The 22,706-nt window shown below is 37.4% G+C and overlaps 1 long non-coding RNA gene across 1 annotated transcript in view; it reads right to left on the minus strand.

The window, feature by feature from the left end:
* LOC117876816 overlaps window positions 1-20,391 on the minus strand; it is a 40,173-nt gene extending 19,782 nt beyond the window's left edge. Inside the window, exons 1-6 of the long non-coding RNA XR_004645555.1 lie at window positions 20,219-20,391; window positions 18,988-19,041; window positions 13,417-13,491; window positions 9,220-9,256; window positions 8,253-8,302; window positions 547-641 (exon numbers count right to left, since the gene is read on the minus strand). This is a non-coding gene — a long non-coding RNA (uncharacterized LOC117876816). The remainder of the gene's footprint in view (window positions 1-546; window positions 642-8,252; window positions 8,303-9,219; window positions 9,257-13,416; window positions 13,492-18,987; window positions 19,042-20,218) is intronic.
* Between the last annotated feature and the right edge of the window lie 2,315 nt (window positions 20,392-22,706).

The following is a 22,706-nucleotide window of genomic DNA, read 5'->3' on the forward strand; positions in this document are numbered from 1 at the left end:
CCATATTACCATTGCAACACAACTAAGGCTAAAATTTTGCTCTCATTTATTTGGGGTATGAATCCACTCTAAATAGAGCAATTCTATTGAGTTCATTGGCATTGTTCCAATTTCATACCTGTGTGACTGAGAACAGAATAGGGTTTCTAGTCAGGATGTGGTTGTATTGCTGAGACTACTCTCATAGCTTTTATGCCTGAGACATCCACATGAAAATACAATATACTGAAGCTTCATCATCAGACCTGCCTTTACTCTTTTCAGTATACTGCTATGTCTATTATACACTACAACTTCATTAGCATGAATAAATTCAGTCAATATTTCAACAGAGAATTAAAAGCCAATTTGTGTTGCTTATTTATAGTCTCTTAACAAACTCAATATAGTACCTATATCTGTTTCCTAGTGCATCTGAAAAATGTCTAAAATAATTATTTGCAGACATACTGGACAATTAGATATCTTTTTTTAAAAATGAAGCACTTTCTATAATAGCAATTCATATCAAAGTCAAAGAGTGAGCATAATGATTTATAGTCCTACCATTCCTTGGGCCAAATTCAGCTCTGTTGTAAGTAGGTGCAATTCCTCTAACATCAAGGAAGCTGCAAAAGGGGTACATCTGGGCTGGTGTAGCACTGATAAATAAAATATCACTAAAGTCAGATTGGTCGTAAGTAAAAGTGTACAGCTCTTTACAAAGACAGATCTTCTTGAGTTTATTTATCATTCACAGGAAATGTTTTATAGCACTGCATAGAGGTTGCCATAAAATAACATTTTAAGAATCTCTGTACCATATTCATCCATAAATATCCTATGGCCCTGAGAGGTAAAACTATCAAGGTTCAATATTAACATCTTTATTACAAATGACCTCACTATTGTGTTCACTATAAAGAAAAAATATTGCAAAGCATTAACATATTTTGAGTCTTAAATTAATACAGGTTTACTGTTCATATCTAGATCTAAACTTTCATACTTGTGGGATAATTATTTTTCTATGAACATTTTGTTGATAACACTATTAAAGGTGATCAAACCAAAATAAATGTTAACTATAATACTAAAAGTGTGACTTTTGTAATGGTGGAATGCCATATACTAGTATAAGTCCATTAACTATTTGATTTGCACTAACAAATTTAGTATTTAAGAACCACAACATAAATGAATGTGTGTCATCCTGGAATTTCACTACATTTCTTTTATTTCAATAACCCCAAATATTTGTATTGTTAAAACTAATATAAAGTATTTATATGCCCCAAACACATACAAACACTAACCCTATTTTTCAAGTATAACACCATGAAACTGGAATACTATTCCCAGATTTATTATTTCAGCTAATAAAAGGTTTTTGAAAATACAAAGGCAAATAGCAGAAAAGAGACCTATCCTTATTTTTATTGTTTTAGAATTCTTTATAATTGGTACTAACGTAAGCATCAGGCGTCTAAGCATCACTGGCTAGAGCATATCTCAGGCTCAAGAAAGAATTTGGCAAACTTCTTCAGCGTAACACCACTATTTCAATCTTTAAAAAATGTAAGCAATTCCTAAAGCCTTGTTTGATAGCATTGCAAGAATAGCTATTCTCTCTCCACAGCCCTCTCACTTTATCGTCTTTTTGGAACTACATTGAGTTGGTAAAGCTTATTCAAATGGCTCTTAAATAAGTAACAAGTAATTTTTGAAGATGGTCACTTCTAGATGAGAACAGCGAGTTTCTTTAACCGGGCTCTCCCGAGTTAGAAATAGCTTTTTCCACAAAAGACTCTTTTCAGTCTTAAATAAAGGGTAGCCCTGTCAAACAGTCTGAATTGCAGAGAGCTTCAAGGTAGACCATGTCATAGTTGCACTGGAATGTACTAGCACTTTTTAGGGATGGTATATAAATAAAATTAAAAATAATTAGCCCAGGAAAAAGGCACTCTTTTTTATATCTATTTGAAAATTGCCAACCGTTTAATTTAACTTGAGGCTCTAGAATGTGCTCCCAAATTTAAAAAAAATCCTGTTACAACGGTCACTTTATAGTTGTACTAAATCAGAACTGAGATCGTTGTTCTGTGATAGTGCCATGTCTCTGTTAGTTTTGGCACCTAACTTTAAAACGCTTGCCTAAATAAAGAAACCAGTTGGGTCTTATTGCTGAAATATTCCTGAGCCTATTTGAACATACTAGGCAGTCACCAGACCCAAATTATTTTTTTTTTTCATTTTCTTTTCACTGTTACTATTGTTCAAATGGCTAACGTAGAAATTAGTGTCTGGAGGTTACATTTTTATGCTTGTATGCATGAAAGACAGCCTGAAAAGGTATGCATGATACAGCAACACTATATTCATATTATTCACCTTGATAGAGCTTTTGTGCATTGTGTTCATCATAGTTCAATAGTACCTGACAAACCTAATGTTAGTTTTCAGCTAGCACTAGCTTCTGATGTTAAATAAGGAGCTGTATGTGTGAACATGCTTTTAAGCACTACAGTGCACCAAAGAATGAGCTGTTTTCAGCTAACATTGAGCTGCTAATGATTTTAATGAGAGTGCCTTCTGGATTCATATTTTTTTCATAAAATACATCACACTAAAACAAAATCAATGAGAAACATTAATTAGGGCCTTTTTAGACGCCTTCTGTGGTGTTGTTTTTCTTTTGAAACGCACCAGATGAAGAATGCTGTGCTTTATTTAAGCTAAGTTGTTTGACATTTAGATGAGAGAAAAAAGAGAAAAATACTAACAAACACAGGAACAATTTTTGACAGCTCTTTGTCATGCGAGAGAGAAAAAAGGGGACCGACTGTGAGATGCTACTTTGAAGCCCTGGAAATTTGTAATGAAAAATTTAAGATACAAGAGAGGAAGAAAGCTGAGCTATTCATTTGGTTCTGCATATATTAACACTTGTAATTCAAACTAAAGGTTTGCTATGTGTTTTCATAATTTTGACTCTAATAAATATCTTGGAGAATTGCTTTGATATTCCAAGATCATGCATGTAGCTTGCATCCATTAAGAAAAACGGGGAACAATCATCATCAGCCCTCTTGGTGCTAATGAGAAGGTCATTGCTCTTTAATTAGCACAGACATGAAACTGAAATATTTCAAAGGGTTTGTGGAATACAGTGGCTATGGGCAAGGCTGTGTATCTGTTTACGAGTCTATCTGTCATACAGCAAACCAAATAGAATGTATGTCTTCCATTCTCAAACCTCTGCTTTTGTGTACATTTAATTTTCAAGTTTACATCACTGTTCCTTGCACATCAGATTAATCTGGGAAATTTGGACTAGCTGTTATTAGCAGGGGGCAGAGCAAGGTGGGGGTTGGTAGAGAGATGTGAGAATAGCAAAATGCTCCTCATCAGCAAGTATTGTGAAACAAGTACCAATGGGTTATGTGACCTTATTTCCCACAGTAGGAGTGTTATCAAGGGATAGAAACTGAGGCATTGTAGGAAAATATTAGCAAAACTAAAATCTGGGTTTTGTGCTAGTTCTAATCCCACTCGTATCTCCATCACTGCAAAGGAGGAGATTATAGGGAAAACAAGTAAAATAGGAGCAGCTAAGAGGAAAAAAGTAAATATTTTTCTTCAAGATTTGAATCACCCCAAAACAATCCCTGCCTAATATGACGTAGCTGAAATGGATCATCACACTCCCATCTAATACATGGCATATATGTTTTGTGATTATATCTGCATCTAATTTGTGCCATGTGCCTAAATTTTGAATTTGGGATTACACTAGAGTTGCACAAGACTACACTGTTTGATCTTCTGTACCTGCATAAGTATCACTTCCACTGAAATGTAAGTTAAAGAGGGAAGAAGGATAAAGAAGCATCCATCTTTTGGGTTCCTGATTAAATTTGGTTTTGCATAGTTTTGAAAATCATTGTCATCTTCTTTGGCCCTAGAAGAAAATGTACAACAGCACTGCCTTCTTAACTTCTTCCAGAGAATAAGATGAAATCTTCCCACTTCCACATTTTACTGCTGCTAGTGCTCTTCCCTTTGTATAAAATTAGCTCAAGATATGGACACCTAGCCTGCTAATCTTTCACATGCTCTGTAGTGCTGGGCAACTAAGGCTACTGGGCAAAATTAGTTTTTTTTCCCTAGACTTTCACATTAAATGTTTCGTCAGTTTCAATGTGATTTTCAAGTCCTTGAAATTTCAATATTTACAAAAATCCAAGGCTTGTTTTTCCCCCTAAGATTGAGGTACAAATCCCCGTCTAGCTTGACATTGTGCATTACTGAAATTACATATTTGAAATGTCACAAACGAGCAGCTATCTATTGCAATTTTGGCTTGTAGAGAAAGCCTGTAAACCCCTCCCCCACTTCCCTGAGATTCCCTCATTCCAAGTCCAACTAGGGCAAAGAACTATGCTCCAAAGACCAGCTTTGGAGTTGCATGAAATTAGGGCTGGTCAAAAAAATGTCATCTAAATTGTTTTATGATTGGGGTTTTGACTTTTTCCCCCCCAAAAGTGTCTCTTTTCTGTGGAAAATTGAGTTTTCATTGAAAACTTTCTGACTGAAAACTGAAAGTTTTGGCTGGAGAACTTTTGTTTATTTTCAAATGAAAAGTCAAAATTTTCTGCAGAAGAAAACAACCAAAACATTTTCCCAACCAGTTCTCTGAGCAATAGCTGATATAAAGGAAAACCTTAGACATACTGAAGTCCAAAACAACCAGAAGTACAGGTGTTTTTTAAAGTGACTTTTATTAGGTGGTCTCTGAAAAAATATTTGCCTCTTCTAATGAATGTGTATCAGAAACCACTGGATATTGGTAGATTCCCTGAAGCCATGTAATTAGCAGCTTTTGCCCTAATCCCTAAAGGGGGCAAGTCCCCAGCTGAGTGATTCTCATATAAACCAATTGCCCTGTTAAATACTAATGTAAACATTTTTGCAAGGATTCTCCCTTCTAGGCTTCAGACCTAAATGCATAACATTATACAAAAAGATCAAATTGGCTTTGTCAAAGGGAGAATTCTCCTCCATTAATTTCCAAGTAGTGTTAAAATTGTTTTATTTTGCCTGGTCAAAAGGAGACATGCTGTAGCCTTTGACTGGATTGAAAGAAGTTACTACTTCACAGTAACGGAGAAAAACGAGTTTGAGAGGTGCTACACTGATTGTAGCCTTGTTTATTCACTCACATAGACATAGATTAATTATGCTAACTCTGTGGTCCATTCACTAGGTCAAGATACTTGTCAAGGGTGCCCCTTTTCACCTTTAATATTGAATTATTACTTCAATGTGAGATGAGCACAATATCTATGGTATCACCTTTAGAGGGGGCCACCATTAATTGGTACTCCATATACTGATATTTGTATCTTCACTCACTTTCACATTCACTAACTTAGTGAGTCAAATTTTGGCAAGATCTCTGGACACAGGGTAAAATAGATCTTCAGCTGATGCCATGTACGTGGGGGATAGATACTCCAGCAAGAGGACTCTGAAGAGATCATGCCCTAGTAATAAATTACATTCCCTATATCCTGATTTGGAAATTTTGCTTGTGTATTCTGAAGTACTTCAGTGGAACTGAGACACACAAGAGGAGCTGTACCAAGAGCTCAGAATGTTATCTCCAATCATATTTATTGCTACGTAAAATCCATTTATGTAAAATAAAATGTTATCTGAAAATCACACATATTTAGAGTGTATTTTTCATTCTGTGAGGAGTATGGGGAGATTTGGTTTTATTGGTTTGATTTTATTTGGTTGGTTAGCTTTTGTTTTTTGTTTTATCTCGTGCATCAATATATTTTTTAAAGTATCTATTTCTATTCTCTTTACATGATAAAAACACAAATTACTTAGACTATAAAGGGCAGGAAACTCCTTTTTTATACGCTTTTATGGCAACTAGCACAACAGGTCTGTGGCCTCTAAGTGCTACCATAATACTACTGCTAAGTATTAATAGTAATGAAATCTAAAACGGGAACACACCCTGCCAGCTAAAAAGCAGCAGTTTTAGGTTATTATGATCCAAAATGTTAAAAGGGAGTGGGCTTCCTAATGCATCTAAGCATTTTTCTGATACTGTTATACGAACTATCAAAACTCCCAAACACTTCTGCTTTTCAACATTTTCTGTACAACCATTTAAACAACTGCAGTGGCCCATTCCTCTTCCATTTTTGTCTCTAACCTTATGTTTCTAGACACTGAGTTGTGTAAACTGCTTCCCTACCTATGTTCCTAATCTATCCAAGTCATTCTTAATTACATTGCCCTGTTTCTTTATTTTGACTGCCCCCAACTTTTGTATCTCTGGCAGCTTTAATCCTCTTACTACATGTTCCTCCTTTCTGGTCATTAATATATAAAATGAATTAAATTAGTCCTAAAGCTGATCCTTGTGGTACTTCACTTCTCTCCACCTCCTTCTATCCAGAACTGATTCATCTCACAAGTACCCCTCTGTCTCCAGTATCAAAGCCAATTCTTCATCAGCTCAAGTAGTTGATCCTACATACAATACTTGCAAACCTTGCACATAATTATAAGAGCCTTTTGTTCAACACTATATCAAAAGCTTTCAAAAGGAAAAATGAAAGAGGTAAAATGTTCACAATATAAAAGGCTAATATATCAGTCCTTACCAGTGCAGTTTCGTGAGGTTTTCCCTACCTGGAGAAAACCTATTTTTTACTTGTGAACAATGAACACTGCAGAGCCTGACTCACACATGGAACAGGGTATAAATATACCTCCTCCCGCAGGTGCCCGTGTGCCACCTCAGCCTCTTCCAGTCCACCCCTGGCTCAGATGTCCCTTCCTTTGGGTTAAGAGGAGACAGTGAGAGCCCCCCTTCATCCCAGAGCAGTAGCACCCATGCTTGGGATCAAAGTAAGACTGGGTTTTATGATCTGCTGTGGCATTGCAGTAGTCACCTTTTGGGCAGCTGGGAATAAATTTTTCCTTCACCACCAGATTAGGCAGAGTGGGGTGGGTTTTTCCACCTTCCCCTGAGCAAATCCAGGACCTGGTGAGGTAGGTTTGGTTCAAGCTGTCAACGTGGCAGTGTTTTCCCGGTCCAGTGCAGGTATCATTCTATAGGTGGTCTAGTTCCCCAATGAAACTGGAGTTGGAAGTGCACTTGGGAGAAAGTATGCCCAGGAAGCTGAGGGAGGGGAAATTGGAGTTCCTAGTGTCAGGTACAGTGGGAGACAACCCTTTTTCCTCAGTCCCCCTTGATCCTCATATGAGGGGACAGCATCAGGCTCCCAGCAATGGGTTCAGAGCAGGGCTAGAAAAGTGGGTCTGACAGCAGCCCTCCTCAAACAGGTGGAAACAACAATCTTGCAATATAGGATGTATTGCTTATTCCCAGATGAGTTAATAAAGTCGTAACCTAGTTAAACCACATCCCTTGCATCTTGTCTTTCTTACTGTCTGTCCAGGACAAAGGGGTACATCATTAAAAAGACAAAGGAAGGGGGTTTTCAAAAATCAGTGGGAGTTGAGGACCTAACTATTTTAGGCACTAGTTAGAGAGGTGACTATCGAGACCCTCATGTATAAAGTTAAAAAACAAACTCACTCCTGCATTTTAGTTGGAAAGAGTAACCTTTGTGAAGTATCATGAAAATGAAACTGCAGAAGCTACAAGGAAATGGGGTTTCCTGGGCACAAGTCATTGAAGTCCTAACCCAGTAGGTGCACAAGGGGCTCAACCTTCCTCCCATTAATTTCATGCCATTGACTTCAGTGGGACCAAGCCCAAGAATGAGGGGTGATATTCCTGGTGAGGTTGTTTTTATGTCTTGTTTATGCAGTGTTAAGTTAGTGGTTTCAAGCTGCTTTGCAGTAATTAAGTTATGGCAGTTACTGCTGCATGTGTTTATTAGCAAAAATAGTTAAAAAAACTGTGGCTGCCCTGTTTTGTGTGTGGCCTCCGGGACTTAGGCTTTTGTACTCCCCAAAGTGCCCTCTCATTACTGAAGTGAGCTCACCAATGAAATGCTATGGGTGATACTAGAATTTAGAATTTTTCAGTAGTGATGGGAGTTAGACTGAACCTGGACATCACCAGACTGCCAACTGCTATTTGTTAGAACATGACATACAAGCAGTTGGGAAAGGACCCTCTATATTGTTCCTCTCTTTCATTCTAGTTAAAGCTTCCTTATGGTGGAAGTGGTGAGTGGATGATCAAGAGTGTAAGAACATTGCAGTTTTCTTACTTCTGTGCTCATCTCTGGAAGAACATTGAAAGGGAGGCTATGGCAGGTGTCTGTAATACACAAGACAAGATGTTTATATTACAGTATTGCAAATTCTCACAATTTTCTCACAAGTTCTCATGATAATTACAGTGAAATCCTGGCTCTAGAAAAGTCCAAGGGAGTTTTGCCTTTGACTACAGTGGAGTCAGGACTTCACCCTTTTTTACTTCTTAAGACCAGGAGAGGGCAGTTGTACCTAGTGATTAGAGTAGACAGCCAGGAATCAAAACCAAGGATCAGAACCGGAATCAGAGGCCAGATGCCAGAGCCAAGGGTGAGAGCCAGGGGAGCTGGAGTGAGGCAGGGCAAGAACAAGATTGAACAAGCAGGCACAGGAGCTATCACAGCCAGGGACGAAAGCTTTGAGCAGCCAGCACCTTGTTGCTGCTGATCCCCTCAGCTGGCTTAATTGGAGCCTAGCTGTGTTCATTAGACTGCGTGGGGATTAAGCTAGCAGGTAAGCAGGCTAAGGGTGGGTCCTTATTCCTGGAACCCAGACTGCTGGAGTCATGTGAACACATGAGGATTTCAGCTTTTAAACAGTTCTTAAACTGTTGTCTATGCAGCACTTGCTGTTTAACTGCAGATAACTGGCTGGTCACATGATACTGGCTTTCTCCATTGTTTACCACTGTTAAATTACAGTAAATGATAAAAATATATTAACATTTTCCTAATATTACTTTTCCATGTAAACACGTTCTATAGTTGTTGCAGAGAGGCTATTAAGATATCGCAATTGAGAGGCAAGGTCATCCACAAGACAACCTCCCTCTTATTTCTTGTGATATTGCCTAGAGGCCTGAGTCAAGATTAATATGTGGTCTATGCTATGAAAACCTTGACAAACTCCTACATTACTGTATACCAAATTATGCAATTGTCCTTCTAATACAGACGCTACAATGCAATTTCATAAGTGTACCTGTTATACACCAGCAGCTTCAAATGCAGGGAAGAATCTGAAAACAAAAACAAAAATAGCACACCAAAACATTGGATGCAGGAGCTTTTACTATACAACCAGACTTTAGCATTCCTCCTCTGCCATTGGTTGGTTAATTCCTCCATCCACCTTCCAAACACCACCACCACTTTTTTTTTTTGGGGGGGGGGGGGGGGGGGGAGCAATCCAATGCTAATTGCAGTACTGCTTTTGCATCCTAAATAGAAATAGCTCAGCTTTGGGATCCTCATGCCACTGCTGCTACCTATTGCAGATTTCTTTTTCCATGAACTTTAGAAGTAAGATGCAATGGGCCTGATTCTCCATTGTCCTGTAACTTATGTAGTCAATTATACTAGAGCAGAGTGGAGAATGGAGAATCAGGCCAAATCTGTCCAATCAACTGCCAGTAAGAATGACGTTAAAACTTCAAGCGGTAACTATGGAGAAATAACTCTTTAAATCTCCCCGTTTTAATGGAACGATGGTTAAAAAAGAACCTCAAAAAATATCTGTAAAGAACATGTTCTAGAAAATATATGCCCAAAAAAGGATATGGCCAGCCATATAGACTGCAACAAAATATTCTAGAGAGGTATTGGGTTCAATTCACTCCAGTTTCTACTCTAAGGCAGAATGCTCGCTCTTCTATTTTTTGCTTTCTTCCTTCAATTGCTCAATATTAAGGCTGAATATATATGCCTCAACTGGATATACTTGGTGAACGAGATTACATGAGCATAAAATAGTGTACGAGTGTCAAAGGAGTCTTCCTTAAGCCCATATTTGTTTTTCATGCAGAAATATGGACTCTTGCCATAGTGAGTCTGGCTTTTGCTTATGGGCTCATCACCATAGGCACGTCTGAATCAAATTCTAGCATTGATGACCCATGCCTCAACATATCATTTTCAGCATATTAGACAGCATGTTATTATCAGTGTTATATTCAATCAACAGATTTTTCTGGTCAAGATGAGCTTTGATGGCAGTCATTCTCCCACTCATTTACAATACTATGGCCCAGTATTTGAAAGGCAATTGTGTCACAATGTTTAGTTCAAGTACTGCCAATGAGTAGACCCTATGTATCTCAGACATTTAAAATTAATTATCTAACAGTCTTTAAGAACATTCTTCCTAAACTGTTTTCTTTCTCTTTGGCTCCTCATTTGAAGAATATTTTTAAATATGCATCATTGCCCACCCACAAATTCATTTATGTATATTAATTTTTGCTCCACTTAGCAGAGTGGTCACTTAATTAAATGTCTTCAGTTGTTTTAATGAAAAGAAAAAATCATCAGCTTAAACAGACTGTTGTAACACTATACATTTAAACATACTATTTGTTGCCTTTATTTCAGTCCATTTGTAATGATATCAGGACATTTGTGGGAACAGATATTAAAAAGTAATATCCTTTTCTAAAGCCCAAAGACTGTTTAGCAGATTTTTAAATTGAAATCAAAATTATACAGATTTTTCATTCTGATAATTTTACCAATTCACTAATTCTTTAATCTTTACAGGTCATTGAACAGCTTCACATTAATGAGATGTAGTTAAGAACAAATTTTACAGTTTTTCCTCTCTTTTTTCTTTTTTTTGAAAAATGTTGCATATCATTTGCAAATTAGAAAGAACTTGTTCCATTTATGGTACATTTATTTAAAATAATCGAATGCATGAGAACTGGCTGAACACTGTGTGCAATGACGCTTTAAAACAAATTACCATTTATTTATAAGCAAGAAATAGACTTTTAAAAAGCACACAGACTGCATTTCATTATTAATGACATTCTCCATGCAAAACTGATCTTTTTCAATAAGAAGATACAGAAACAGGAAAAAATCCCAAGAAAGAAATGGGAAGAAAGACTATCTTGGGAACATTCATGTTTTGCATACATGGAAACTTACAAAATACAAACAAAAATTGCAGCACCTCCCATATATGCACAAAGAGGTTGAAAGTCAATTTCTCCTTATCTACAAGCCAGTCTCTGACCAGCAGTTCTGAGGTAAAGTATTTGAAAAGGAAGTCAGATTACAGAGCACAAGGATGTAAAACTTATTTTTTCCTCAGCCTGCACAATGTATTCCAAATACACCACTCACGTCAGTAGCCTGAAAGAATTAATATTTCTAAATTACTGTGGACTATAATTTCATACTGTGGAAACACTGGAAAGGTAATTACTTTGGTTCAAGTATGTTAAATTACAATTATTCCTTACCACATGCTACTGAAATGAATAGTGTTTATCTTTCTAAGTGGTATGTTAACCACTTAGAGCTTCTGGGGCCATGTTCTACTCTTAGATAAACGTGCACACGTCATACACTGAATTCAATGAAACTTGCATGCAGATAACATGCCCCCTGCGATCCAGTTTTATACACCCACAAAAAAATGACTTGCCTAAAATTAAAGCCACATCCAGTTCTTAGCTGGAGATGTCCTACTCTGTTCATCCAGCCTCTCTAGATTAATTTGAAAAAGGCTGCAAACCCTGTACCTTTCGCCCTTTAAAAATCAAATGAAAAGCAAAGGTGACCCTCTATTTGTATTTGTTATAGTCAGTTGTCATATTGGAGAGGACAAGCCATCAGGAATAGAGATATTTTGTGAGGCTAGGAGATTAAAAAATAAAATAAGATATTTAAGCTGTCTTTTTTGTTCCTGTACTTGTTTCTCTAACTTTAAGTAGATTGTTCTGAGTTTTGCAAATTTACAGGAGGATATATTCTCTTGGTTTATTTTTTAAACAAAGAGAATTTGACTTCCACAGCAATTTTCCATGCCCTCGAACCATTATTTTAAATGTTGCACATTTGTTGATCTGGACTGCTGCAAAAATGGAGAATTGGGTAAAACTTAAGCACATTTTTTTCCAAGCCAGTTTAAAAACCATGCAGAAAATGCTTTATGTTCAAAGAAATGTGAATCATTTTGAAACATCTTAACATTTAGGCATACTGTAAGTGTGCTTGATAATACTGGAAAGGATCTCCTAAGCACTGAAAGAGAGATGACTTACATAAAACCTAGATCTAGTGTTACTAATTATATCATTGCTAACAGGCATCAATATCAATGCTTGATAGCAAATTCAGATCTGGCCAATAATATGCCAGCTATTTTGAATTACTCATTAGTGAACTTTAGTTCAAGAGGTGCTTACTAAACGCCAGAACTAACTCCTGTTCTCTCACTGAAACAACTCTCTGCATTCCTGAACTGCTAACACTGAAAGTTTCTTTGTAGCTACCAGCTATTGTCACTGACGAGGTTCAAGTTCTCTCTCTCTTTTAAAGCTTATTTACAAAAGTTCTTAGCAGAGGAAGTATGTTTGTTACAGCTCATGATTAGACAGTAGTACTGTATTCCTGGAGTCTATTCCCAATAACTCATTGTATGACTATGCCTCCCAACTGTCCAGATTGATGGCTGCTGCAGTTTTTAAAGCCAGTCTTGGGAAGTGATAGTTAGATTATCCTTCTCTTGATTTTCTTTTATTTTGAGGTGGGGGTCTCCAATGGCTAGGGGCTGCTGTGTTGTGCAGGAGCAAGGCTGTTAGATTTCATAATCCCTTCTCTCTGTTCTCACTGCCTTACGCTCACTGGTATAACAAATGCAGAATGGGGCAAAAAGCAACAGAAGTAGAAAGGGCAATCAGCCAATGACTCCCACCAAGCCAATGACAGCATCAAACCTCTATCTGTCAGCTTATTGCTATAGTGACAGGGTGCTCTGACTCCAGTTCTCATCTTTCTCAGGACTTTAGGAAAGACAGGTTGTGAAAGAAATGTCCCCCCATCACCACTGGTGGGGAACAGACAGGAAGGAGAGAAATACAGGGTAACACATTGGGAAGGGAAAGGAATGGGGGAAACAACAGGAAGAGAAATGGGGGCTGAGATAGAAAGAGGGCAAGATAACAGAGAGGGTACAATGAGCCTCCTTTCCCATTTCCTTTCCCTGCAATGGGATTAGGCACTTCTTGCACTCTCTTAAATGAAAGACTTCAGAAGGCTCACACTGCAACCAACTGCCAGCAAGTAAGCAAGGAAGGGTGAGAAAATGATTGTTGTGCCTTCTCCTTACAGGCTGGTCTAGGGAGGAAGCATACAACTTCCTGTCAGAGGTTGGAAAATCAGCCACACTCACCTGTCCGCCAGAAGACATTGTGCTCCCTCAGATTCAATGGCTCCAGGAGTTCCCAGTGCTCCACCAGACCACTCCCTATTATGGGAGATGTGAGTTAAGGCAACACTGTATTCCTATTATTCTGAGGTGGTTCCTCCACTTGTCTTGCCCTGTCCATCTTCTAGTGCAGGATTTTAACGCTTTCTTTCACAAACTGGTTAAGGACCCTATCTACATAAGGCAAACCACAATTCACAATTGATCTTAAACCTGATTTAAGCAGAGTTGTGGCCAAAATGGGATCTAACATGTATTGTCCCCATCCACACTGTCTGACTAGAGCATGTTATATCCTGGTTTGGCTACAACTGGGTTGAAATCATGTTTAAGAAGCTTTTTAAGACATGATTTGACCCATGGAGACAACTCCTTAGTGCTCGATTTCCTATAGACAGGGCCTTAGTATTGCTGTACTTCACATAATGTAATAAGAAATAGTAAGTAATTATTTATATAATATTAAAATATGTTTTAAATACAGTAAAAAATCATCCAGGAGACAGACTGAACTTACAGGGTCCATCTAATTTAACCCCCATTCACCACATTCCCCACTTTCACTGACAGACACTATCCCTCTATAAATACATGCACCTCCAACACATACATTAATGCAATGCGCACATCAGATTCCTCATATCTACATTATAATGCAAAGCTTCAACTCTGACCACACCAGCATAGTTATATACAAACTATATCCCATTACATATCAGTAGCATATTGGGCCATATAATGCTGTTCCCAGAAGTCCAGTATGAAAAGACATACCTTGGCACATTGCTTAGTTAATTTTAAGTTTTAAGCATAGAAATACTTCGTACATCACCACAAAAAATAAAACATCTGCCAAGTTATTTTTAAACTGTCAGGTGAGAAGATCACAGTTGTATATACTAAAAGCAGCACTCTCGCTCAAGGAAGCAAAGATAAGAAATGGGTTCAGGAAAGCTTTATATTGACAAGAAAATGTGTATTACTGAGACTTTTACCCTAATGCAGTGGAGTAATTTCTTTGGCAGGGTGATAGCATGCATATATAAAAGTAAGAAGTTCGAACTCTTACAAATAGAATGGAGAGAGTAACAATTAAAATGCAATGTGTCCCTCTACTTCAAAATTGTTGGAAGAAGACATAGTCCTAGCTATTCATAAGGGAACTAGAAAGAGAAACTAGATTGTAAGGTTCTTTAAAACAGAAGATTATTCTTTTAAACACAAGGAAATTCTTTGTGGATGGGTGTGAACTGCTGGAGAAATGTTCACAAGTAACCAAGGATAGCAATATCTCTCGGGCATTTTAGGTTGTTGTTCAACCAAAGTAATATTAACCATTAGTCTCTCACCACATTATGGTCATGTAGTTCAGCTATCTGTAAACTCTATATAAACACACACATGCATAATAGACACACAATTAAATAAAACATCATAAACAGGATGACTTATGTCTCCACACTCTCTCTCTCAGCTTCTCATCAGCAAACTATACTTTCTCACACTCATTAGCATAGCTCAGCCCCTTTTAAAGCTTCGAATTTAACTAAACTCAACCACACCTGAAATCATCAGCTCAGAAAGTAATTCTCATCTAGGTATCTGAAAACCCTGCTGGAAGTTATCCACCCAAAAAACCTACACTCTCCCACTGCTAAGGACACCATTGGGCTGGGGTGCAGCAATACTGTGGGACATCCTCCAATAGACACCTTGATTGATCGGTCCCTTCAGCCTTCATGTAGATTGCGCCAATCACAACATATATTCCATTTATCTTTTATCCTAGCCTTCCTTCTCCATGTGTGGCCATGTCTTTTCATGATGAAATCTTCCCATCTCTTTGGAGGTTGGCTGCATGGTCGTTTCAGTTCCCGAGGGTACCACTCGGTGAAAGCTGCAGTCCATCGATTGTCAGTGAGCCTCGATATATGCCCAGCCCATCGCATTTTACTGTACCTGCTTTCAGCGACGTCCTGCACTCCACTTTTCTGTTTGATAACTTCACTGGGAACTCAGTCATGGATTGAAATCCCCAGAAGTCTTCTTTCTGTCGCTCTGTCTGTGACAGACAGTTGCTGCCCCTCTATCTTCATCAGCACCCATGTTTCACAGCCATACAACATTGCCGGAAGTAATGTTGAGTTGAAAAGGTTGGTGCATGTTGCATGATTGATTTTTCCTTGGAGGACATCTCTGATAGAATTGAATGTGCGCCAACCAGCTTTATTTCTTTGCAAGAGTTCACCTTCCTGATTGTGCCACACGTTAATTTCTTGGCCCAAATAGACGTATTGCTTGACTTCTTCTATTTTTTTCTCCCTTGACTGTTATTTGGGCTTTTGGCAAGGCATCACACCACATAAATGTTGTTTTGGAGTGGTTCATTTTCAGTCCAACTTGGCTGTTTTTTGTGTTGAGTTCTCGCAGCATTTTCTGTAGTTTGAGAGTATTTTCAGCAATCAACACAATATTGTCCACGAATCTGAGGTGGTTTAACTGCTCTCCATTGATGTTGATTCTACCCTTCCAATTCATCCACCTCATTAATATTTCAAGGCAGGCTGTGAAGAGTTTCAGTGTCTCCTTGTTTCACACAAAGGGGAGTGGTCAAACAGAGTTATATCTGTAGTGCACTAAGAATTTGCTTCCTTTAATAGTTTGATGTAGTTTGTGTTGATGCCCTCCTCTGCAAGAGCTTTCAACACTGCATTGATCTCTACGCTGTCAAACGCTTTTTCATAATCAATGAAGGCAATGCATAAAGGGAATTAGTATAAACCAGCGTTCCAATAGCTGGTTTATAGTGAAAATATGGTCCATTGTGCTGAAATTCCTTCAAAAACCTGCCTGCACTCTGTGAGAGTCGGTTTGTTATTATTTTGGTGAACAGCTTGTAGACATGCAAGAGCAGGCACATTGGATGATAGTTCATTCAGATCTTCATGATTGCCCTTCTTGTACAACAAAGTGGTGTTGGACTCCTTTCAGCTAGATAGACACCTAATAACCTGAAACCCCCATCTTCGTCTTACAAAACCATATGAAGACTTTATTCATGGAAATAAACTCCATTACTAGAAAAGCAGATACACCAACAGAAATAAATGATTGTGTTTAAGAAGCTAAGTGAAGAAAAGAAAAGATCTGAGCCCCATTCATTCCAAACTAGGGCCAACCTCAGATCCTGAAAGCAAGAGCTGTGGACTAAATAGAGCAGCAGACTGAATATAGCACTCCAGGCTCTAGGTAATCTTTGTAATATTTTACTGCATGCACTGCTTAACTTCATCCATTCAGGTCCAGGGGGGTTTAATTGTCTCATTTCAGACAGTATTTTTCCACTCCTTTGAACTTCCCAGCCACTTCTTGTCTGAATAAGTACATCTCCACTTGTAAGCAAATTATGTCTTTGATGAGCTCTGTAAGTTCAGGGCACGATTCCATACATGCATCTGCAGAATGAGAACATCCATGCTGCTGCCAGTTCTCTGTTCTTTAGCCTGGGCTGGAGTTTCTCTTCCTGGCAGATTTTTGGTTTTGCTGGTGTTCCTCAGCATCTTAAAGAATGATGAGGTTTTTTCCTTGGTTATGAGTAGCGTTTGGTCTAGGAAGATTGGGGCGGGAGGTGCAATTTTAGACCAGCAATGACAAAAGTGATTCTCTTAAACTACCATCTCATTCACAGAACTAACAGCCAGAACAGGAATTACAAATTTGCTCTTTTCAACTCACAGGAAAATAGGAAGTTCCACACTATCTCTCCCCGCATTGGCAACATGATATCAGTTGCTATAGAAAAGCCTAAATTCGATTGTATTGTACTCTGTCCTCCTGAATACTAGCACCTACTGGAGTACAGTCCCAGAAAATCCATTACAAACTGCATAGTTATTCTTTGAACTTATCTTTTTATGATATCATGTGCCACTAGCTAATTTTTCCTCTTTGGTTTAGACAAAATTAAGCATACATAGAGTGAAAGGACAGTCTGGAAAAGAGTTATGTAGCATTCTTACTCCAAAAAGACCATGTTTTATTTCATTGGCTTGATCTCTCTTTCCTGTGCTCTCTGGATTCAGCCACAGACCTCCTAGCCATCTGATGTCCATTTCTTATCTCAGCTACAAGTGTCACAGGTAGACCATCTGCTGGAATAATGGCCTCAAAGCACTGAGTGATCCTGCCTGTACCTCGTCAAGTGGTAGGTCAGAAGCAATAAATGCTGTTTGGCTTCAATGTATACTTGTTTCATGAGTAGGGCTGCTGACTCTTGAGCTCTTGCATACTACTGAATCCTAGACCAGAGTGTCCTGATGGAGTCCACCACAACGGTTGATCAAGAAGATTCTGGGCAAGATTGCAGCTGTAAGCTGAGATAGGGGGAATAGGGAGGGGGCTGGAATGAGCAATTGAACCCCACTGAGACACCAAATAAGAAGAGTTGTTTCTTCACTCACAGGAGCTTATATCAAGGAAAATATTTTAATTCTGAATGCATTGAGAACTCACAGTGAAGAAAACTTGCTCCCATCAATGGTCCTAGATACCTGTGCAGAATGTAAAGTGGGGACAAGGACTGATAGGGAGAAAATTGGCTGGCATGGGGGAGTGATTGCAGAATCATATAAGAAATTATAAGAAGTTCAGTGCAGCATAGGGGAAAGAAGATGAGAGAAGAACAAGATCTTGAAAGCAGCAGGATAGCAGGAGGAGTGTCTCTAAACAGCTGAAGGAGGTGAAAAGGGAACAAATGTAGTGAGAGTAAATCCAGAATGCTGAAGCTGAGAGGAAACTGGAGTTACAATACAGGAAGCAGATGGCTGAAGGGGTAGGAGGAGGTGTCAGAGTAGGCCACAGTGTGTGAAGGAGACGAGGCAATAGTTTATAACTGGGAAGCATAGCACAGGGATAATCAGAATACAATAGAATATATCTATCAGTTTGTATATTAAGACCAGAGATCATATGAAGCTAAGAGAGACAATGATAGCAGAGGGTGGGAACAGAGAGAGAGGATGAGAGTAATATGAATAAGATAATATAATTAAATGGCAGTGGAGAAGCTGAGAAAAAAGAGTGGATAGAATACAGTAGCCAGGAGAACATCAACCCTATACATTGTTGAATGCAGTTGGGAAAGTAATGGAAGAATAGCAAGAAAGAGAGAAGAATAAAATAATATTTGAGTAGCTGAAAGAATATGAACGGAGGACTGGAGTGCCATAGGAGATATAATAAGATTAGTAGTGAGGAAGCTGATAGAGCTGAAAAGAAACTGAACTTTCACTACCGAAAAGGACAAAATCAAACACACAATAAGAACCTTAAACATTCTGGGTCCACATATGCTTTTCTGAATAGGTTTAAAATTCCACAAAACACAACCTTACTGTTCCTTGTTCACATTAATTATATGATAAAAAATTTAAACTATTTCACTGGTAGCAGCTTTGGCTTCACCTAACCTCCAGTGCAACCTTGAATGAAGGACTTTTAAAGCATATGACCAGCATATATGATACAAAAGAATACATTAGTTTTCAGACTGGATCTTCATTTCAAAATTTGAAAACGTACTAAAATATTCTGTAATTGAAGAGATAGGCATTAGCAGATATAAATTAATATTCAAAATTGATACACAATAGTAAATATATAATTCTTGGATTAACTCTAGATTTAAGCATGTTATGGTTCAAGGATGAAAACTATGTATTTGGATCATGATGTCAAAGTTCTTAAATTCTACAAGAAACAAAGTGAACATTGCAATTTTGATGTGGTTTTTTTTCAATAGAATATAGTCATCGTTTTAAGTACCTTTGTTTTTTCAGTTAGAAATAATCAGAGTTTCTTCTATAGCATTCATGTCTTGTGATTTGGAAAAATCATAACACTTTGGTAGATTCTGTAGTTAACCAAAAACCACACATATATTGATCCTTCCTTTATTCTCTACAGATCTTTGTTTTTCAAGTGTTTTGAGTCTACTTGAAAATATGTTTCCAGTCATTACCATTGAAAGCTATAAACTCTACTTTCCAAGACATACACTAGTGGATTTTTTTGTAAAGAAAGGCACTGGAGATATTCCATATCCCTTTTGAAGAACTTTTGTGCTTCTGCTTCACTTCCCAATCTAACCTAACATGTAGATCTGTCCTATTTTAGCGGTTGACAGCTCTACCATACATAAGAAATAACGATCGTACATGACACTTGCATTTATTTTAAAATAAACTTAAGACATTAGTAAACCTAATTTCTTCAAAAGCTTTTAGGGATCAATTCATAATAACTTTTGATGGGGCACCAAGGATGGGATCTAGACATCTTTTAACAAGGGGTTGCACATACCAACCCGATTTCTCAAGAGCCCAAACCAGATGTATTAACTCAAATGGAACAAGCAAGAAAGATGCTTTCCCTGTCCCAATGAGCCTATTATCATGAGGGTCTGTGAATATTATGTGTTCAACATTCTATATGAAAGAATGAACAGGAAAAGCTTTCAAAATGAAGTCAACTGTAAATACATACTATTTTTGAACTTCAGATGCAACTTCCCATGAAAGCTGGCCTTTTAAAAAGCTAGAGAATGAACAACAACCTTTTGAATAATGAATTCAGTACAAAAATAAATTTGAAGTTTATTCTTTTAATACAAGTGTCAGTAATAATAGATTATAAGTCACAGCACTTATTAAATAAGAGACTTTTTAACCATACTTCAAATTGTACTGTTGTCAACATTAAAACTTACATTTCTGAATCCTGTTTGCTGTAGATTTTCCACGGTAGGCTGTGTTCCCAAATCTCATGATTTTGTCATGAGTCTCACAATATTTGGTGTTAGTGCTAAAGCCGCAGTTGCTAGAATAAAAAAAAATTGCACGAGAATCTCAGCTTCATTATTTTTTTAGGTAAGTTTCTAGTCTTCACTGTTATGGAGAAAGTCTTGAAAAAAACTGAACAGAATGCATGCTAAAGCCTTACCTACATGGGTAAAACGACCAGAATATCTACTGCAGAATACACTATTATGCAATAGCTCTCCATTTGGGCTATTCTGGAATAAAAGGAACTATTCCAGAATAATTTGGTGTAATAATTATTGTGCAATAGCTATTCCAGTCAATTTCCCCATGTAGACTAGGCCTAAAGGTTTAACCAGAAGACAAATTAAAAAAAAAAAAAAAGATTTTATGCCAATCCCATGATTTTTAAGCCAACTTTGTGATTTTGGGGGCCTAATTCACTATTTTTAAATGCTTAGGATTGTCCATTTTGTATAGGTATATTATTGGGCATATTTTATCATTTTGAATTCTTTGCATTGGATTTAGGAACAGTTTTGAGCCACTGTACAGATATGTATTTGGATTTTCTGTTAAAATGGATATATTGGAAGAAATATTTTATATTACTCACCTTGGAATAATCCTACAGTTCTTAATGAGGCAAAATATCCACTAGGTCAAGTTTTTCCTCCCAATTATAATGGTGTAAATTTGGAATAAGTGGACAATGGAATTATGCCAGATTTGAAGAAGATTACAGTAAACTTAGTGGAGTTATTTCATATGGACATTGTTGTACTCAGAGCAGAATTTGACCATATACACAGAACAGAACATTACAGAAACAAAACAAACAGTGGTTTATTTTCCTTGGTAACATTCACTGTACACAGTAAAATTAAAAGGAGGCCAATAAATTATTCTTACTGAAAATTTTGAAATATCATTGTAAAACAAAACATTTTAAGCAATTTTATTAAGGCTTCTGAATTATAGTTGATGTGTTCAGGTCGATAAGGACTATAATGTACCTGTATGTTACACAGAGAAATTCTGATGGCATTCAGTTTATATTGAATACATTTTAATTTGTTTTTTGCATATGAGAAGGGTTAATTCTGTGTTGGACAATGTTTTTGATTCCATACTAGTGGATGCCCAATAAAACACAAAAGATTGTTTAGATTATTAACAAAAAAGTAATACACATACAGTTCCTATTTTATAATATAAATAAAAACAAATGTATACATTTGTAAGAGAAAAATTGAGATATAAATCTCAGGTCTTGATTTGGATTTCGAAAACTGGTTTGAATAAAATACAAAAAGTTCTGAATAGTCACCTATAACGTGAACTGATTATTCTAAATATTTATTTACAATAAATGTGTTTTTGTCAGGTCAGGTTTTTGTTTCTAAGGAAGTTTGCCAATGAAGATCATTAAACATACTTAAACTATTTGTGGAATCGCTGAAAGGGTTTCAATGAAAATGTGAACTGTCTTCAGGCCAGTTTTTCATCAAAATTTGAGCCAAGTTTGCTCAGTTCACGAACTTTTCATTGAAGCTATGACAAGTTTAGAGTGAACCCAAACTGATTTATGGGGCTAGGTTGAAAATACGGGTATCTTGATATCATCACAAAGTTCTAAAATAATGTAATGCAATTATATGAATCATTTTGGGGGACTGTGGGGTGAGGGGTTAAAAACACAAAGCATAACCAAGCTTTGGAACTCAATGAAGCCATGAATTTAGTGGGGCTGAAAAGGTTTAGATATTTATAGGGGTAATGTGAACATCCATAGTTACAACTAGTTAAGAGGGAAAAAACAAAGATCTAAAACCTCATGCTTAGCGCACAAGACAGCCATTAACCATCTGGGGTTAGAAAGACACTTCTGCTATGGGCACATTATTCCAAAAGGATACTTGAACTTTCTCTGAAGCATCTTGTACCAGCCAGTTTCTGAGACAGGATACTAACTAGATGGACCAGTGATCTTTAACTTAAGAAGTGTGACTAATTAGTCATGGTCCTTTCATCACACTGGTCACTTTTTCCTGTATGTTGAATCCCTTTCCCCTACTCTTTATTTTACAGGCAATCATCATCTTCCATTGTGTTTGGAATGTGCTTAGCCAACTCTGGGCACTACCACAATAGAAATACTAAATACTAATAATAAATCCACACTGTGGAGGAACCATATCCAGAATTTGGATCCTAAACCTTTTAGTACCGTATCATCGTGCACAGTAGTGTCTGTATAGAACATATGTCCTCATAGTCCACTGAGAACTACCATAGAGCAATAAATCATGCGGTGTAAGTATGCAAGTGGTGGTACTCAAACTCATCATGACATGTCTTAGGCCGGGGAACTGAGAATGCTGATTATATTATGTGCTGTACAATGGAGGCTCAACTGAATTTCTGACATGCACA

The sequence above is a fragment of the Trachemys scripta genome, chromosome 4 (assembly GCF_013100865.1).
Source record: "Trachemys scripta elegans isolate TJP31775 chromosome 4, CAS_Tse_1.0, whole genome shotgun sequence".
In the NCBI taxonomy this organism is placed as follows: Eukaryota; Metazoa; Chordata; order Testudines; family Emydidae; genus Trachemys; species Trachemys scripta.